Source organism: Mobula hypostoma, chromosome 2, assembly GCF_963921235.1.
Source record: "Mobula hypostoma chromosome 2, sMobHyp1.1, whole genome shotgun sequence".
NCBI lineage: Eukaryota > Metazoa > Chordata > Chondrichthyes > Myliobatiformes > Myliobatidae > Mobula > Mobula hypostoma.
In genome coordinates, this window is record NC_086098.1 from 176,165,965 (window position 1) to 176,183,863 (window position 17,899).

The window sequence follows — 17,899 nt, forward strand, 5'->3', positions numbered from 1 at the left end:
TTTTCTCCTTTTTCCAGAACATCAGTAGGAGTTTCTTTCCATTAAGTATGCTACAAATCAGGAGTTGTTGCTGGGTAGCCTGGAATTTATTTGACCTCGCAAAAGTTCCAAAAAATTATTAAAATGGGGTCTGGTATCATCTGAACCTTTAGTATCTTCGACAGGACCTCAAATATTTGCTTCCAATACTCTTGTATCCTGGGACATAAAGCATAACTATGTAACAAATTTGCCTCCGAGGACTTGCATTTCTCACACATTGGGGACACCTCTGGGAATATTTTATAAATCCTTACTTTTGAGTAATGTAGTCTATGTAGGATTTTAAATTGTATTAAACAATGCCTGGCATTGATGGAACAGGAGTCAACATACTCCAAAGCCTCATTCCATATAACCTCCTCTATCTCTGTACCCAACTCCTCTTCCCACTCTTTATATATCCATTGTTGTATGACACTTGTTTTGTACGGTATCATACAGATAGCCGATGATGTGTTCTGTCCCTAAACATGATCTTAAATGATTATCTAATTTATTAGGTTCTGCCATCTCAAAACCAGAAAGATGTGATCTTATATAGTGTCTTAGCTGGAGATACCTGAAAAAATGACTCTTTCGCAATCCGAATTTGTCCTGGAGCTGCCGAAATGATGCAAAAATCCCTTCTTCAACGTTGCGTATCCCTAATTCTCGCCGTGCATCAAAGGCCCCATCTATACATGGGGGGGATAAAAGAGGGGTTTGCTGATATAGGTACAAGAAAAGATAATGTTCTGAGTTTCAAATGCTTCCCCATTTGTCTCCACATCTGTATGGTACTATGGATAATGGGATTGCCTCTATAACAGGCTTTATTTAACCGAATAGGAGACGTAATAATTGCCCCTATGGAATATGGCGGGCAATCCTCATGCTCCATCTCCAACCATCCAGGGAGTACAACTGTATCCGTCCGTGGACTCACTTTACACCGCACGCTGTCCGAGCAGTGCTGCCAGGATAATCAAGAACACAACCCACCCAACACACTTTTTGTCCCTCTTCCCTCCGGGAGAAGGCTCAGGAGCTTGAAGACTCATACGGCCAGATTTGGGAACGCTTCTTTCCAACTGTGATAAGACTGCTGAACGGATCCTGACCCGGATCTGGGCCGTACCCTCCAAATATTCGGACCTGCCTCTCGGTTTTTTTGCACTACCTTATTTCCCATTTTTCTATTTTCTATTTATGATTTACATTTAAAATTTTTAATATTTACTAATTTTAACATTTAATATTTGTAATCCAGGGTGTGGGAAGCACAGAATCAAATATCGCTGTGATGATTGTACGTTCTAATACCAATTGTTTGGCGACAATAAAGTATAAAGTATCATCTATCTAGTATGCTATATGGCTAACGTTAACAGCCCAGTAATAATAAAAAATAAAGTTGGGTAGTGCCAGCCCCCCAATAGTCTTATTCTTGCAGAGATGTTCTTTCCTAATTCGATGGGCTTTATAATTCCATATAAAAGGTAGAATTATTGAATCTAATCCTTTAAAAAAGGTTTTGGTAAGATAGAAGGGCAGGTTCTGAAATAGATAGAGCAGTTGGGGAAGAAAGATCATCTTGACTGCATTTACTCTACCACTAAAGAAATTGGGAGTACCTTCCAAAATTCTATTTTCTTTTTAATCTTTTCAATTAGATGGATAAAATTTGCTTCAAATAGAGAACTATACTTTTTGGTTATTACAATTCCAAGTAAACTTCTCAAGGATAATTTTGAATGGAAATTGTTTAAACCCCTCCTGTTCTTCTACTCGGACCGGGAATAATTCACTTTTCCCCCCATTTAATCTTATAACCCAAGAAAGTGCCAAATAAATTGACTACTTCCAGCAAAACTGGAATAGTATATGGTTACATATATGTACTTTGTACAATAAATATAAAATTCCAAATGTTATCCATTTGCGAAGAAGCAGCAGGTTTATTTAGTAATACCGCCCCAAGCACACAACTCTAATTAACCATAACCTAATCACAGGGCAATTTACAATGACCAATTAACTTACCCAGTACATCTTTGGACTATGGAATGAAACCGGAGAATCCAGAGAAAACACACACATTCTACAGAAAGGACGTACAGAGACTCCTCATAGAACTCTGCCAGAATTGAACTCTAAACTCTGGAACACCCTGAGTTGTAACAGTTTTGCACTAACCACTACACACCATTGCACCCACATTTGCTTGCATGTTAAAATATTCACAGAAGATAAATCAATATACTCAGTTTTCTCAGAATTAGTAGCTATTAGCAAAGTTTCAGTGGTTTCACTCAAATTTTCAAGACTGTTGGAATTTCATTTCTATCCTCCTCATAACCTATTGGTGGTTGTCAATTAACTAGGACCCAAGCCCCAATAGTCACTACCTGCCACCAAGGCCCATTTATTCCTGACAACCAAATTATAACCATATTATCCCAATCCCACATCGACTTTAACCTATTTAATAGAACTTGAGTATAGATCTGCCAAAAATCCAAATATACCACTGATTCTTTTTCGTGTATTCTAGCTATTGGATCCACAAAAAAAACTCCAGTAGGTTAGTCAAACACTGCTTCCCTTTGATAACTCCAATCAGACTACCTGTAATCCAATTGATATTTTCTAACAGTAAACAAATCAACATACAGGATTCTGAATTTGGATTATAAGAATTTTTTTTCTTTAAATCATTATTCTCAGAGTTTACTTAAAATTAATCGGCAAAAGATTGTAACTTGGTTATTTCTCATCTTTGATTTCAAAGTGACTCAATATTCACCGAGTACATCACTAACACACATTTAACTTAGTATAACCACTATAACACATTTTTACCATTCCATCCATCATAGATTAGCTATGTTCTTCTTGTACAAGTGTTTCAACATTTGCAGTAAAGCAACTGCAGTGGCCCTCTATGCTTAATAAGAGACTGACATGGGTGTTGCTTATAAATGCTGGAGGAGCTCAGGTCAGGCAGTATCAATGGAGAAGACCGAGACCCTTTATCAGGACTGATGAAGAGTCTCGGCCCAAAACCTCAACTATTTATTCTTCTCCATAGATGCTGTCCAACCTGTTGAATTCCTTCTGCATTTTGTGTGTTGCTCTGGATTTCCAGCACCTACAGAACCTCTTGTGTTTCTGACATTTATAACCCTGCAGTCCAAAAAATTAACACTTTGAGTCTGGAATGACTTAGAAAACTATGGCCAACAGATCTCTAATTTTCGCACCTAGAATTTTTAAGATGTCTACCTTGATCATTTTCTCACACAAAACGCTGGAGGAACTCAGTAAGCTAAGCAGAATCCATGGAAGGGAGTAAACAGTCGACATTTTGGACCATGACGCTTCATCAGGACTGGTGACATTTCTACCATAACACTGACCCACACAACATTGTATCTTGCAATTTTTAACTAGATTGAAGGTTATGGTAAAGCCTAATGTATCCAGATTCTTTCCTCATCCAACCAAATCTCATGTTCCCAGAAACAAGGGACTAAAGATGCTCATATTGACCAGGTGAATGGACAACAATCTGGACACCAAAACCTTGTTGATCTTGTTGGAAATTATGAAGGGACATGAAAGAAATCTATATAGCTAAATACTTACTGTATATAACAGACAATCTGCTTCCTTTCATTATAGTTCAATGGTATATCATGTTCCAATGGAATAAACAAATTGCTATCAATCCAGACAAAGGAGAATTGCCCTACCTAAAATGTAGCAATGGGATCCCCCTAGAATTTAGGCTATTGCCCTCACTGACTCAAGATAAATACACTAACATTAACCACGTAAGCACAAGCAGAGAAAAAGCCCGGCAACTGAGCCACCCTGTCTATTAAACACAACTTCCGGTCACGCATTTGTTTTGGAAAAAAGAACAAGAAAGTGCTAAATATTTGTCAAATAATTTGAACAGTTAATATGTGTCCCAAAATATAAAAGCACAATTCAATAAAAGCTCTCTGTTAGCATACTTGTGCTGCTCTTGGCTAAATAAAATATAATTTTGCAGGATGCTCAACATCGAAAACATTTCACCACCAGAAATAAGGCACTGCAACGAAAATGGAGCCTCGGCCAACTGTATACAGAAATTGTGCCTTTAGTAAAATATTAAACAATTCATTATTGCTTCTGCTCATAAAGCTCTATGTAAAAGGCATTTAATAAATCCTTGTCCAACTGTCACTTAAAGTGCAACGTGCAATTTAGATGAAACAAGCCTTTGCTGAAACTGATTACTTCAGTCTGAAAACAAGCATTACAGAATTAATGCTGACATATTTAGGTCATGTCATATATTCAAAGGTCCAGATGGTACTCAAATTTAATCCTGATTCTGAACTAGGTTTATTATCACTGGCATATGCTGTGAAATTTATTGTTTTTCAGCAGCAGTATACATAAAATACACTATAAATTATATTATATATAAATAAAAGCAGTGGATTCTGGTTAATTTGCTCATCGGTTAATCAGGACAGCTGTTTATTTGGGACAACTCTTAAAGAACAAAAACAAATCAAGAAAATAGCTGGAATTCCCTTTGTTTACTGGGGACACTATGCCACTTATTTGGGACAGAACACTGTTGCAAAACAGTTTCTAACTAGCGGCAGTCGCCTGTACGTGGCCGTTAGACACTACACCATACTTAGAGGGTACTGTTTTAAAATAGTGACAGTTATGTGTGCCTGCATTCAAAAAGCAGTGATTTTTGTCACTGATAGTTAGTTAGTGAGAAATAAGCACCGAGGCAATTCGGAACTGCTTTGCTCACCGCAGTTTCAAGGATTCAGGCTTGGAGATGCCAGAAATGGCCGGGAGTGAAAATGAAACTATTTCATGACTTCAACAAGCTAGAATTTACAAAGAGTTTGAATTTAATTCATGTACAGTCAATCAAAAGAATACACCTGTGTACACTGTGGTTATTCAGGCTCCAGAACGTTTCATGAGAAATAAATAAAAATGTAAGTGATTTCCAAAAAAAAAAGCATTTTCTTAAGCATTTCAACTCTTGGGTCACTCATCTGTGTTGGTAAGTTAGCATTCCTGGTTAAATGAAGGCATACACTTCTCATCGAGAGACTTAATTAGTCAGTGAGGCAGCTAGACTAATTAAATTCAAATTATTAAAGCAATTTGAAGTAAATCAACAGCAGGAACCAGGAAACTATTGGATTGGTGTTAACAAAGCATTTTGCTAACAAGCATGCTTAATTTAGGATTGGAAGTAAACACTGGCCTTACTAGTGTTATCACATCTTGTGGAAAACAATTTTTTTGAAAACAAATAGCCACTTCTATAAAATACAAAGATTTCAACAAATACTCACATCATGGAACATACAACAGTGATGAAGGGTATCCTCCAAAGATCTTGCCTGGCATACTGAGTTCCTCCAACATGATACCACACTACAGCACAACAATAAGCCCTTAACCCCTAATGTCAAGATCAGAATCAGGTTTAATATCACCGGCAAATGTCATGAAATGTGTTATCTTTGCGGCAGCAGTACAATGCAATACATAATAATAGTAATTTTTTTTTAATTAGTGCAAACAGAAATAAAAAAAGTGAGGTAGTGAGTCAATGTCCATTCAGAAATCAGATGTCAGAGAGGAAGCAACAGTTTCTGAATTGTTGTGTGCCTTCAGGCTTCTGTACCTCCTTCCTGATGGTAGCAATGAGAAGAGGGCATGTCCTGGGTAACGGGGGTCTTTAATGATGGATGCCACCTTTTTGAGGGATTGCTCCTTGAAGATGTCCTGGATACAATGGAGGCTAGTGCCGTGCTGGAGCTGACTAAGCTCTCAACACTCTGCAGCATATTTTGATCCTGCACAGTAGCCCCCACTGCCCATAACAGACGGTGATGCAGCCAGTTAGAATGCTCTCCATGGTACAACCATTGAAATTTACACGCGTCTTTGGTGACATACCAAATCTCCTCAAACTCCTAATGAAATGTAGCTGCTGCCGTGCCTTGTAGCTGCATCGATATGTTGGGCCCTGGTTAGATCCTTAGAGATACTGACACTAGGGAACTTGAAATTGCTTGTCCTTTCCACTTCCGATCTGTCTATGAATTGCTGTGTATTCCCTCATCTTACCCTTTCTGAAGTTCACAATCAGTTCTTTGCTTTTACTGATGTTGAGTGCATTGTTATTGCTACACCACCACTCAACTAGCCGATATATCTCGCTCTTGTATGCTTTTTCATCATCATCTGAAATTCTGCCAACAATAGTCGTGTCATCAGCAAGTTTCTAGATGGCATTTGAGCTGTACCAAGCCACACTCTTATGGGTGTCGAGAGAGTAGAACAGCGAACTAAACTCATATTCCTGAGGTGCCCAGTGTTGATTGTCAGCAAGACAGAGGTTATTTCTGATCTACACAGATTGTGGCTAACAGTTAAGAAGTAGAGGATCCAGTTGTCAAGGGAGATACAGAGGCCCAGGTTCTTGAGCTTTTTGATCAGATTAAGAATGATAGTGTTAAATACTGAGCTGTAGTCAATAAACAGCATCCTGCCATAGGTATTTGTATTGTCCAGGTGACCCAAAGCCTTGTGAAGAGCCAATCAGATTGCCATTGACCTATTGTGGTTATAGGCAAACTGCAGTGGTCTAGGTCCTTGCTGAGATAGAGTTAAACATAGTCATGACCAACCTCAACGCACTTCATCACTGCAGAGGTGAGAGCTACTGAACAATAGTCGTTAAGGCCGTTCTCCCTGCTCTTCTTGGGCACTGCTATAATTGTTGCTCTTTTGAAGCCGGTGGGAAACTCTGACTGCAGCAACAGATTGAAAATGTCTTTGAACACACCCACCAGTTGGTTGGCATAGATTTTCAGAGCCCTACCAGGTACTCCACCAGGGCCTGCCAAGTTGAGAGAGTTCATTCTTTTGAAAGTCAGCCTGATGTTGGCAACCGAGACAGATCACAGGGTTATCAGGTGCTGCAGGGATCCTCATAGCCGAGGCTTTATTCTTCTTGTCAATGCATAAATAAAAGGTCTGCACCAATTCCAAATTAACTGTCTGTGGAAACGCAAACCCCAAGGGCCAAAACTGTGTCATTTTAAGCAGTGTGGAAATGGATGCAAGGTATCCAAATTTGATGCATTTCAAAAACCTGATTGCTGAAATAAACCATGGCTCTTCTCACGAGAAGTGCAGATGGAAAGCAGAACCAGAACACATTTTCTGTAGGATTGTTCCAGTAATACAACTACTTCTGCAATCATGCATCCTTCAAAGTAAAACAACATATCCCCTTTCATATCTACCTGTAATAAACACAGCAAGCCGCCTTTTCCTGTGATTATTCACTGCGGCTATTCAAGCCATCAGAAAAAAAAAGTACAAAATGTAGCAAAGTAAAATAAACTGCATTTTAACAAATGTATGATTTCAAATGAGTGTGGTGCTTACACAAGTAAACATTTGTATTAATGACACTAAATAATCAACTTTAATCATAGAATTTTGTGGCTAGGTTATTGTACCTACTCCAGAGCTACTGGGCTAAAGGCTCGTAAGTTATAGTTCTTCAATACTCATCCAAGCTTCTTCTTTTTAAACTGCATAGCTAAAGTTCAAGTTCAGTTTATTGTCATACACTCAGCTACTCAGGTACAGCTTCTTTCCCTCTGCCATCAGATCCTTGAATGGATATTGAAATGTTGAACACTCCCTCACTACTTCTTTTATATCAACACATACAAAATGCTGGAGGAACTCAGCAGGCCAGGCAGCATCTATGAAAAAAAGTACAGTCAACATATCAGGCCGAAACCCTTCAGCTGGATTTCCAGCATCTGCAGATTTTCTCTTGTTTCCGACTTCTTTTATATTGTCTGCTTTTGCAGAACTTACTTAACTATTTGATATATATACATACATATACACACACACACTTAACGGTATTCAGTTTTTTTTTCTATATTATCATGTATTCCATTGTACTGCTGCCACAAAATTAACAAATTGCATGACATATGCCAGTGATATTAAACTTGTTTCTGATTCAACTGTACATGTGTACTACCAAATGAAACAATGCTCCTCTGGACTAAGGTGCACAACATAGTACTTTATACTTTATTGTAGCCAAACAATTGATACTAGAACGTACAATTATCACAGCGACATACATCAAAGTTGCTGGTGAACGCAGCAGGCCAAGCAGCATCTATAGGAAGAGGCGCAGTCGACGTTTCAGGCCGAGACCCTTCGTCAGGACAATTATCACAGCGATATTTGATTCTGCGCTTCCCACTCCCTGTATTACATATCCATAGTAAATATTAAAAATTTAATTTAGTACGTCTCAATGTAATATTACCACAAATGTATTTATTTGTTTATTGAGATACATTGCAGAATAGGACCTTCGAGCCACAGTGCCCAGCAACCTCTGATTTAACCCTTGCCAAATCAAGGGGCAATTTACAATGATCAGTTAACCTAGTATGAACTCCTTTTTGATGACGTCAGAATCGAACTCCGATGCTATGAGCTGTAATAGTGTCACACCAAGCGCATTCAGATGCCTTGCAATTTCCATACCAGATGGCGATGCAGCTGGTCAGGACACTCTTGATGTTGCTCCTGGAAAAATGGGGGGTGGGGGGTTGTGGGGCTCACGCCTCAATCTCCTCAGGAAGTGGATTGCTGTTGTGCTTTCTTGACCAAGAAGAGCGTTAAGACCTCCACCACTCAGACACTTGTACAGGGTTTTTCCACAACTACTGTCCAATCCTTATTTCCTTAAATCCAGGCTGCCTCAACAGCAACTGCTGTATCCAGGAATATACGTCTATCCTGTTAATCCCAGGCCTCTCATTACATTATATGCCTCAAAATTCCCTTCAGTCTCCCATTTTAATCAATCCTTCCTCACAACTAAAATTCTCCTGTTATGACAACATCCTCCAAAATCTCCTCTGCACCTTTTTCTTGTGCCTAAAGACAAGTAAACAGACATTTAGTTACCATAAAAGGAAAGGAGGTGGAGAGGGTCTGTTGCTTTAAATTCTTTGGCATGAATGCTTCAGGTGATCTGTCCTGGGACCAGCAAGTGTCATCACAGAGAAGGTACAACTTTCTCTGACATACTTTCTTGGAAGTTTGCATTGATATTACATGTCACTGAAACCTTTGGCAAGCATCCCAACTCACAGTATCACAGCTTACTGTATCCATATTCATGGAAACACCAATGCCAAGGAAGAAAAAAAGGCTTCAGAAAGTGGTGGCTGCAGCCCAGTCCAGAGGCAAAGCCATGCACACCATTGAAGATAGTCACATGGAGCACTGCCACTAGAAAACACATCCATCAAAGACATCTACCATCCAGGCCATACCTTCTTCTCACTACTGAAGTACAGAAACTTTAGGTCCCACACTACCAGGTTCAGGAACAGTTATTATCTTACAACCATTACGTTCCTCAACCGGAGTGGATACCTTTAATCGCGATTATTCTGAACAAAGCACAGACTCACTTTCAAGGGCTCTTTACAGCTCACGTTCTCCGTGTTTATTTTTATTTGCATAGTTTGTCTTCTTTTGTACATTGGTTATTTGTCAGTATATATAGTTTTCATAAATTATATTCTATTTCAGTTTTCCCCAGTAAATGTCTACTAAGGAATGAATCTCTAGGTAGTATATGATAGATATACATTCTTAGATAATAAATTTACTTTGAACTTTGAATGCACACATAACACAAGAGGTAAATGGAAGCGGATTCAATAGCAACTTTTCAGGAGTTAGCAGGATGGAAAAACCCGACAGGTAGACAGGAAAGAGCAATACCTGGACAAGAAATGATCAGTTGGATGGCCTTATGTTTATAATTCAAAAAATAACCACGACAAGGTCATGATGACAAAGACACAACAAACGATAACGCTGTACTTTGCAGATGACTGACATATCATAAACTGTTCGGAGAGGCTTTGCTTGCAAGCTGGAGATAGACCCCTATCTACAATGCAAAACTCGTTGGACCTGCGTCTGCATTCAATCCGCTCAAGTAGTAGGGTAAATAAACGTAAGTGAAAGACTCCTTGCTCACGACACACCATCCAGGGTTAGAATTATACCGCCAATACCCTCCGGGTGAGGATACAGGCCGGGGATGGGGTTCTCAGTCTGGCACAGGGAAGGCCGCGAGGTTTGGACAGCGGCTGGGGCCTTGGGCACCTGGTCCTTTCCCTCGCCCACCCGTACCCGTACCCTTACCCTTACCCTTACCCTTACCCCTACCCCTAGTTGCCGCTGACTCCACGGTAGGGCGGGCCGAGACCCACTAGGGCCCGCTGCCGCTAGCGGAACGCATCAGGGCCCGGACACTTACCGGCTTGCCTCAGGCGGCCACCCTGCCCGCTCTCATCCCCCAGCGACGTGCAGCGGGCAGCCGAACCCTTCCACGAAGCCACAGAAGCACCGTGAATAAATCCACACGGACGGCCCGCTCCCCGGCGCCGTCAACACAGCCTCGCCGACCCCGCACACAACCCTCTTCCCATTGGGAGTGCGGCAGTAAAGCGCTTTCCCATAGGCCCGGGCCTCACCCAATCAACGTTCACCCGACGCGCGATGACGTCAAGGACTTCTCCCACCTGTTGGTTTGTCCAGAATGAAGATCGTACCGATATCGTTCTGTCAGTGCTTGTTGGAATTGGTTTACTATTGTCACATGTCCCAAGATACAGTGAACAGCTTGCTCGCACAGTTTATACATATCAAATCATTATACAGTACTTTGAGACAAGACAAAAGAATTCTGAATAAGCTGAAGGCATAACAGTTTCTGCGGATGCTGGAAATCTTGAGCAATCCACGCAAAACGCTGGAGGAACTCAGCAAGTCTGGCAGCATCTCCGGTGGGAAATACAGCACTGTGCAACTGGGTGTTGGACTCCCTCTAACCAACAGACCTCAGGTGGTCGGGATGCACAACCGCTCCTCCCTCACCATAATCCTCAACACGTGTTCCCCCCCCTCCCCAGGGCTGTGTACTGAGCCCATTGCTGTACCCTCTGCTCACACGACTGCATGGCCAAACACCTAAATAATCACATTGTCAAGTTCTCTGATGACATGGTAGTGGTAGGGCTCACCACCAACAGCGATAAGACAGGCCACAGACAGGAGGTGGAAGAGCTTGAGATCTTGTGCTAGGCAAATAACCTCTACCTCAATGTCAACAAGACAAAAGAGGTGGGTATCAACTTCAGGAGAACCCACGCCACTCAAACCCCTCTTCACAGCAGTTTCAAACAGCTTGGGGAGCACATCTTGCACAACTTCTCATAGTCCCAGAAAACATTCTGCACAAATCAGGAAAGCTCACTGACACCTCTACTTTTTGAGGAGACTGAAGAGGGCTGGAGTCTCTACTCATGTCATTCTACAGATATGCGGCAAAGAGCATCCTAACAAGTCGCATCGCTGCTTGGTACAGAAACTGCACTGTGTCAGACAGGAAGGTTCTACAACAAGTAGTCAAAATTGCCCATCCACCATCAAGGACGTAAATTCAGAAAGGTGCTGGAAAAGGGCCAGTAACATCATGAAAGATTCAAAGTACATTTATTATCAAAGAATGTATAAATTATACAACCTTGAAATGTATTTGCTTCAGTGTAGCCACAAAGCAAGAAACCCAAAAGAACCCATTTTTAAAAAAGACCAATTCCCAATACACGAGAGAAAGATTTAAAAAAAGCACAAATCATGCAAACAATTGTAGCGGACAACTTTCCAACCTAAAGATCTCACCCACTCTGCTCATAGACTGTCTGTCCCACTCCCATCAGGGAGGAGGCTACACAGCATCCACACCAGGATCACCAGACTCAAAAACAGTTAGCAGCAAGGCTGATCAAATCCTCCAGCTACTAACCCACCCCTCCACATCCCCTAGCACCACTAATTTACCATTTCCTGTCAGTCACCTTATGTACAAACCCTCCTGTGCCTGATGTGACTTTATGGACATAGCAACCCCATCCCATAAAAACCCAGAGATACAGAAACACCAACAGAAGCTCCAAAGACCTCGTTCCTGGGAAAGGGAGGATTTTCAAAGATGGGCTACACCTGTGGACGATTTGAAAGACTGGTCCAGGATAGAGGACTCTGGCGAGCTGCTGTTGGCACAATGCCCCAGCAGGGGTGATGGGCTTTAGTAAGTAAGTAATGCCAGAGAATGGAAGAGATTAAAGTGGATCACTTTGCAATGGTGGAACCAGATGTAAAGAGTTATGGGACTGTAGAGCACAGAAACAAGCTTTACAACTCATCATGTTGATGCCAATCTACTTGCCTGCATGAATTGCATTACCCTCTCTTTTGTCATTCAAGTACAAAATGCTCTTAAACGTTGTGACTGTTCCTGCCTCCACCAACTGCTTTGGCGGTTCATTCTAGATACCAACTACTCTTTGTGAGAAAAATAACCTCTCCTCAATGTTAAACAACTTCTAAGAGGACCACAACTTTGTTGTAGGGTTTGGAGGCTTGCGTGCCTCAACGATCTGAAGAGCTATGTTGGCTGGAGTCAGGGCCTTGTGCTTTGACTCTTGGTAGGGTCATCCATGCCAAACAGGTCAAAGGGTGGAGGGCAGACTAAGAGTGGTCCCGTGGTCCTCCAGTTGGGGTTCATCTCTGGACTAACAACCTTGATTGGTAAAACAAAACTGCAACGGAAACAGCAATGAAGAATCCTTCTGCTAAGGACCTTCATTCCTGCCCTAAATGCTAGTGGCACAACACACAGTAACTAACTCGATGAAAACAAGACAAATGAGGTGGTTATTGACTTCAAGAGAACTTGTACCACTCATACCCCTCTTTACATCAGCACTGTAAATTGTGAGCAGTTTCATGATCCTGGGAGTCCCCGTCTTGCACAACCTCTGAAGTCCCAGAACACATCCTACACAATCAAGGAAGCTCACTAACGCCTCTACTTTCTGAGGAGGCTGAAGAGAGCTGGACTTTGCACATCCATATTCATGACCCTCTACAGATGGTCAGTAGAGAACATCAGAACATGCTGCATCACTGCATGGTACAGAAACTGCACTGCAGTGGACAGGAAAGCCTTAAACATGTAGTCAAAACTGCCCAACGCATCACTAACAGCAGCCTCCCTGCCATCATGAACAAATATGCAGAAAGGTGCCAAAAAAAAGGCCAGCCGTGCCATGAAGGATCCTGCCTGACCTGTTCATGGATTGTTTGTCCCACTCTCTTCAGGGAGGAGTCTACATAGTATTCACTCCTGGACCACCAGACTCAAAAACAGTTACTTTCCTCAAACAGTAAGGCTGATCAACACCTCCACCCACTAACTCACACATCCACGCCCACCACCACCATGACTTTATCATCTCCTGTCAGAGTCACTTCATGTACAGACACTCCTGTGCCTAAAAAAAAAATAGGAGATTTGAAGTGCCTGTGGGAGCAAATAAGTTGTAGAGCTATTGGTAGCATAGCCATTAGCACAGTCACTTTACAATGCTCCGGCTGTAAGAACAGGTTCAATTCCCGTTGCTGTCTGTAAAGAGTTTGTACACACTCCCCATGACCATGTGGGTTTCCTCCAGGTGCTCCTGTTTCCTCCCACACTCCAAAGACGTATAGGTTAGTGGATTAATTGGTCATATAGGTGTCTTCTGGCCAGAAGGGCCTGTTACCATGCTGTATCTCTAAAAACAAAAAAATACCTAATTAACAGTAAAAAGAGCTCTAGATATATCAATCATCAAAGGGTTAGAGAGTTCTAATCTACACTGGCACTGGAAGCCGGGCAACATTCACAGGCTATCAGCACAATCCTCTCTGACTTGATTTAATACAAGTGACGCATTTCACTCTATGCTTCGATGTACATGTGACCAATAAAGTTAATCTTTAAAACCAGGAACAGGTCTCCTGGGAGCTTCTGGGCCAAATAAGCAATGAAAACTGAATTTTCAACACTTTAGTGCATTACACACTTCATGCACTCAATCAATATAAGATTTCTTTTCCATCTGTCCCAATTGTGCCAAGCTAGTTGAGAAGCCGGCAAGTTTCCTCGAGCATTGTTTTATTCTGAACCCATTCTGGCTTATAAAAGACTCATAGTTTCAAGAAACTTTTGCAATCTTCAGATTGTCTCCAAGTGCTTTAATTCTAAGGTTTCTGAGAAACAATCATTATAATGTAGGAAACACAACAGACAATTGCTCAAGTGAGAACTTCACTGGTGTTCTGATTCATCCCAATCCCTTTCTCGGAAAAGTTTTGGCTTACTTGTGCTGGAGCCAAGCTCACAGTGCTTCAGTTTCTCCATCTTACTGAGCAAGGAGAAGCATCTACAGGTGGGGCATTGCAACCCTACCTACCCAAATAAGTCAAAAGATTGCTTTAACTAAAGGCATAATGGACAATTGAAAGTGTGGTTAGTCCCCTGCTCTATTCGTTTTACACTTATGGCTGTGTGACTAAGGCAGCTCTAATGCCATATTCAAGTTTGCTGATGATACTGCTATTGTAGGCCAAATCAAGAATGGTAACGAATCAGCATATAGGAGGGAGATTGAAAATCTGGCTGAGTGGTGCCACAACAACAACCTCTCACTCAATGTCAGCAAGACCAAGGAACTGATTAGACTTTAGCAGAAAGAAACCAGAAGTCCAGTTCCCATCGGAGGATCATTGGTAGAGAGGGTTAGCAACTTTAAATTCGTAGGTGTATCTCAGGGTTGTATATGGTGACATATATGTACTTTGATAATAAAATTTACTTTGAACTTTGAAATCTGTAGCAAAATGAGATGAGGAGGGGACACCTCTTTCTCCCGTATTAGGGAGAGAGAGAGCCTGTGGTATGTTGACTACTGGGAGAACGAGTACTCTTTGGGGTACTGCAAGACTGTGTCTTTGCTGATGCTTTGCTGCACGCTTGAGTGCTCAGTGGTGGGTGCTGATGCTTTTTTTTGCTGGTGGGGAGGGGGATCATTGCTTTGCTGCTGCTAACGTGTGGGTGGGGGGAGCTGGGGGGGCTTTGAGGTTCTAACATTTAACTATCATTCATTCTTTGGGGGCACTCCTCTGTTTTTGTGGAGGGTTGTGAAGAAAAAGTATTTCAGGATGTATATTGTATGCATTTCTCTGACATTAAATGTATCTTTGAAACCTTTGAATTTGATACATCGTCCTCTTTAATACTAAAAATATACTGAATGATATATGAAAGAAATTATCATTTCACAATTTTAATGAATCTGCATAAATAGAGATGATTGAATGAAGTGAAACAAACAGAAGAAACTTGAATTACTTCAGTATAAATCAAGAAGAATATACCTAGAAGGACCTTAGCATCTACAGTAGCACAATGGTTAGCATGACACTGTTACAGCTCGGGGCATCAGTGTTCAGAGTTCAATCCGAATGGCTCTGTAAGGAGTTTAAACATCATCCCTGTGGAATGCATGGGTTTCCTCCCACAGTCCAAAGACAGACAGGTTGGTCAGTTAATTGGTTATTGTAAATTGTCCTGTTGAGTAGTCGAGGGTTGAATTGGTGGGGTGCTGCCAGCATGGCTCGAAAGAGCAGAAAGGCCTGTCTGTATCTCTAAATAGGTGCAGTATTGTGCAAAGGTCCTAGCTATTTACAATATATGCCTGAACCTTCTGCACAGTACTGTAAGGAAATAAACCTATCATGTGATTGTAAGCTACAGCATTGGCAATGATTTACACGGGTGTTCAATGCAGAAATTTTATATTAAAGTTGAATTTCTTTTCCAAATTTTGAACAAAAATAATTCTCAGCTGGAGTAAGGGCTAACATTTAGGTAATACGACTACTTTTGATGCAATGTCTAGACACCCATTCTTCCAGTACTAGCCGTTCACATCCAACAGCCTCCTGACTGAATTCTAATTTTGATCCACTCCCACATCATCCCCCTGTTTACTGACTTACACTGCTTCTACCTAAAAATGATTATTATTCTTGTTTTCAAATTACTTCTTGCATCTTCTTTACCCCTGCCATCTCCCTCAGCTTTATAACCCACCAGGATCTTTAAACTCCTGCAATTTCTTGTGGCTGTACAAACTTGCTTTTAATTGCTTTGTATCTGGCAGTTGTTCCCTCAAAGCTTTAGTTCAAAGTTATAATATTCTTTCCCAATCATCTTGCCTCTAAATCTCCCAGATTTTCCAACACAGAATCACAGAACTGTTAAAAAAGGCTATTCCAACCAAACAGAATGGGGCAGAAAATCATTTTCTTCCTAAGTGTATATTAAATACCAATTTAAAATCCCTGATTGTTACACACTCAGTAGCCACCTTACTAGTTTCCTCTTGTGGTTACTGAGTGTGTGTTTGTAGTCTCCTTCTGCTGCTGTAGCCCATCCACTCCAAGGTTCAAAATGTTGTGCGTTAGCAGAGATAATCATCTGCACACCACTGCTGTACCATGTGCTTATTTGAGTTACTGTCTCCTTCCTGTCAGCTTGAACCACTCTGGCCATTCTCCTCTGACCTCAATCATTAACAAGACATTTTTGCCCTCTCAACTGTTCTTTTTTTGGATCTTTTTTTGTTTTTCATACCATTCTCTGTAAACTCTGGACACTGTTGTGTGTGAAAATCCCAGAAGATCAGCAGTTTCTGAGATACTCAAACCACCCTGCCTCGCACAATCAACTATTCCTTGGTAAAAAGTAATTTCAATCACATTTCTTCACCATTCTGTTTGTTCTGAAGAACAACTGAATCTCTTGGCCATGTCTGCATACTTTTATGCATTGATTGGCTGGTTGGATACTTCATTTAACAAGCAGAAATATTGGTGCACCTAATAAAGTGGCCACTTCATGGACAATACACAGATGCATGGTATGGAAGCATAGACTAGATGGGCCAAAGAGCCAATATCCATTCTGTATCCCTCCCTGATCCTATGAGAGGGGACAATCAGAATAAATTATCGTCAGTAAATTAAAGAGAGATGGTATTTCATGATTCAAAGAATAGTTGAGAGATAAATGATTTAATCTTTTCGGGAAACTATTAGAAATGGGAAATGCAAAGCTTCAGGAAAGCATGAGAGTGGAAGTGGTTTTGGATTGTTATACACGGATGTCAAATGTTGAATGATATTAGATTAATAGAACCTATTAGCTTCCTTCTTCAGCTCTTTACCTCTTCAACCTATCGCCTCCCAGCTTCCTACTTCATTTCTCCCCCGTCCCCCACATTCCCCCTTACCTGATCTCCCCTATCACCTGTCAGCTAGTACTCCTTCCCCTCCTTCCAGCTTCTCATTCTGGCTTTGCCCCTTCCTTTCCAGTCCTGAGGAAGGGTCTCGGCCAGAAACAATGTCAGCTGTTTATTCCCCGGCATTTTGTGTGCATTCCTAAAATGTTGAATGGTCTTGTTCAAGGCAGTGAACTCCATATCTCTCCATGTTAAGTCATCCACTAGGAAGTGTTGGAAGGTGCTTCAAGACATACCAACTCAACACTCTATAATGATGTCATTTCATTTAACTGCTGACATTTTTTTAAAATCCCCTCAATTTTTGTTTTTTTACACAGGATCGTAAGCAGCAGCACATATGAATCACAGTAAACCAAACTTGTAAGTACAAATAAGAACATTACTCATGCCCCACAGTAACATAGATGGACTTAATTGGAATGTGAGAGGAGATTCCATAAAACCCAACACAGAATAGTTGATTAGGATAGGCAGCATCTGTACGACACTTTATGTACAGTAGGCAA

General features: G+C 41.1%; 1 protein-coding gene across 4 annotated transcripts in view; it reads right to left on the minus strand.

Moving 5' to 3' along the window:
• ncoa6 (nuclear receptor coactivator 6) overlaps nt 1-10,610 on the minus strand; it is a 72,970-nt gene extending 62,360 nt beyond the window's left edge. For 3 of the 4 annotated variants that reach the window (XM_063041126.1, XM_063041129.1, XM_063041128.1), the window contains exons 1-2: nt 10,454-10,610; nt 602-716 (exon numbers count right to left, since the gene is read on the minus strand). The gene's annotated coding sequence lies outside the window, so the exon portion shown is untranslated. The remainder of the gene's footprint in view (nt 1-601; nt 717-10,453) is intronic. The other variant, XM_063041127.1, reaches the window with a different exon arrangement.
• Nucleotides 10,611-17,899: the final 7,289 nt, after the last annotated feature.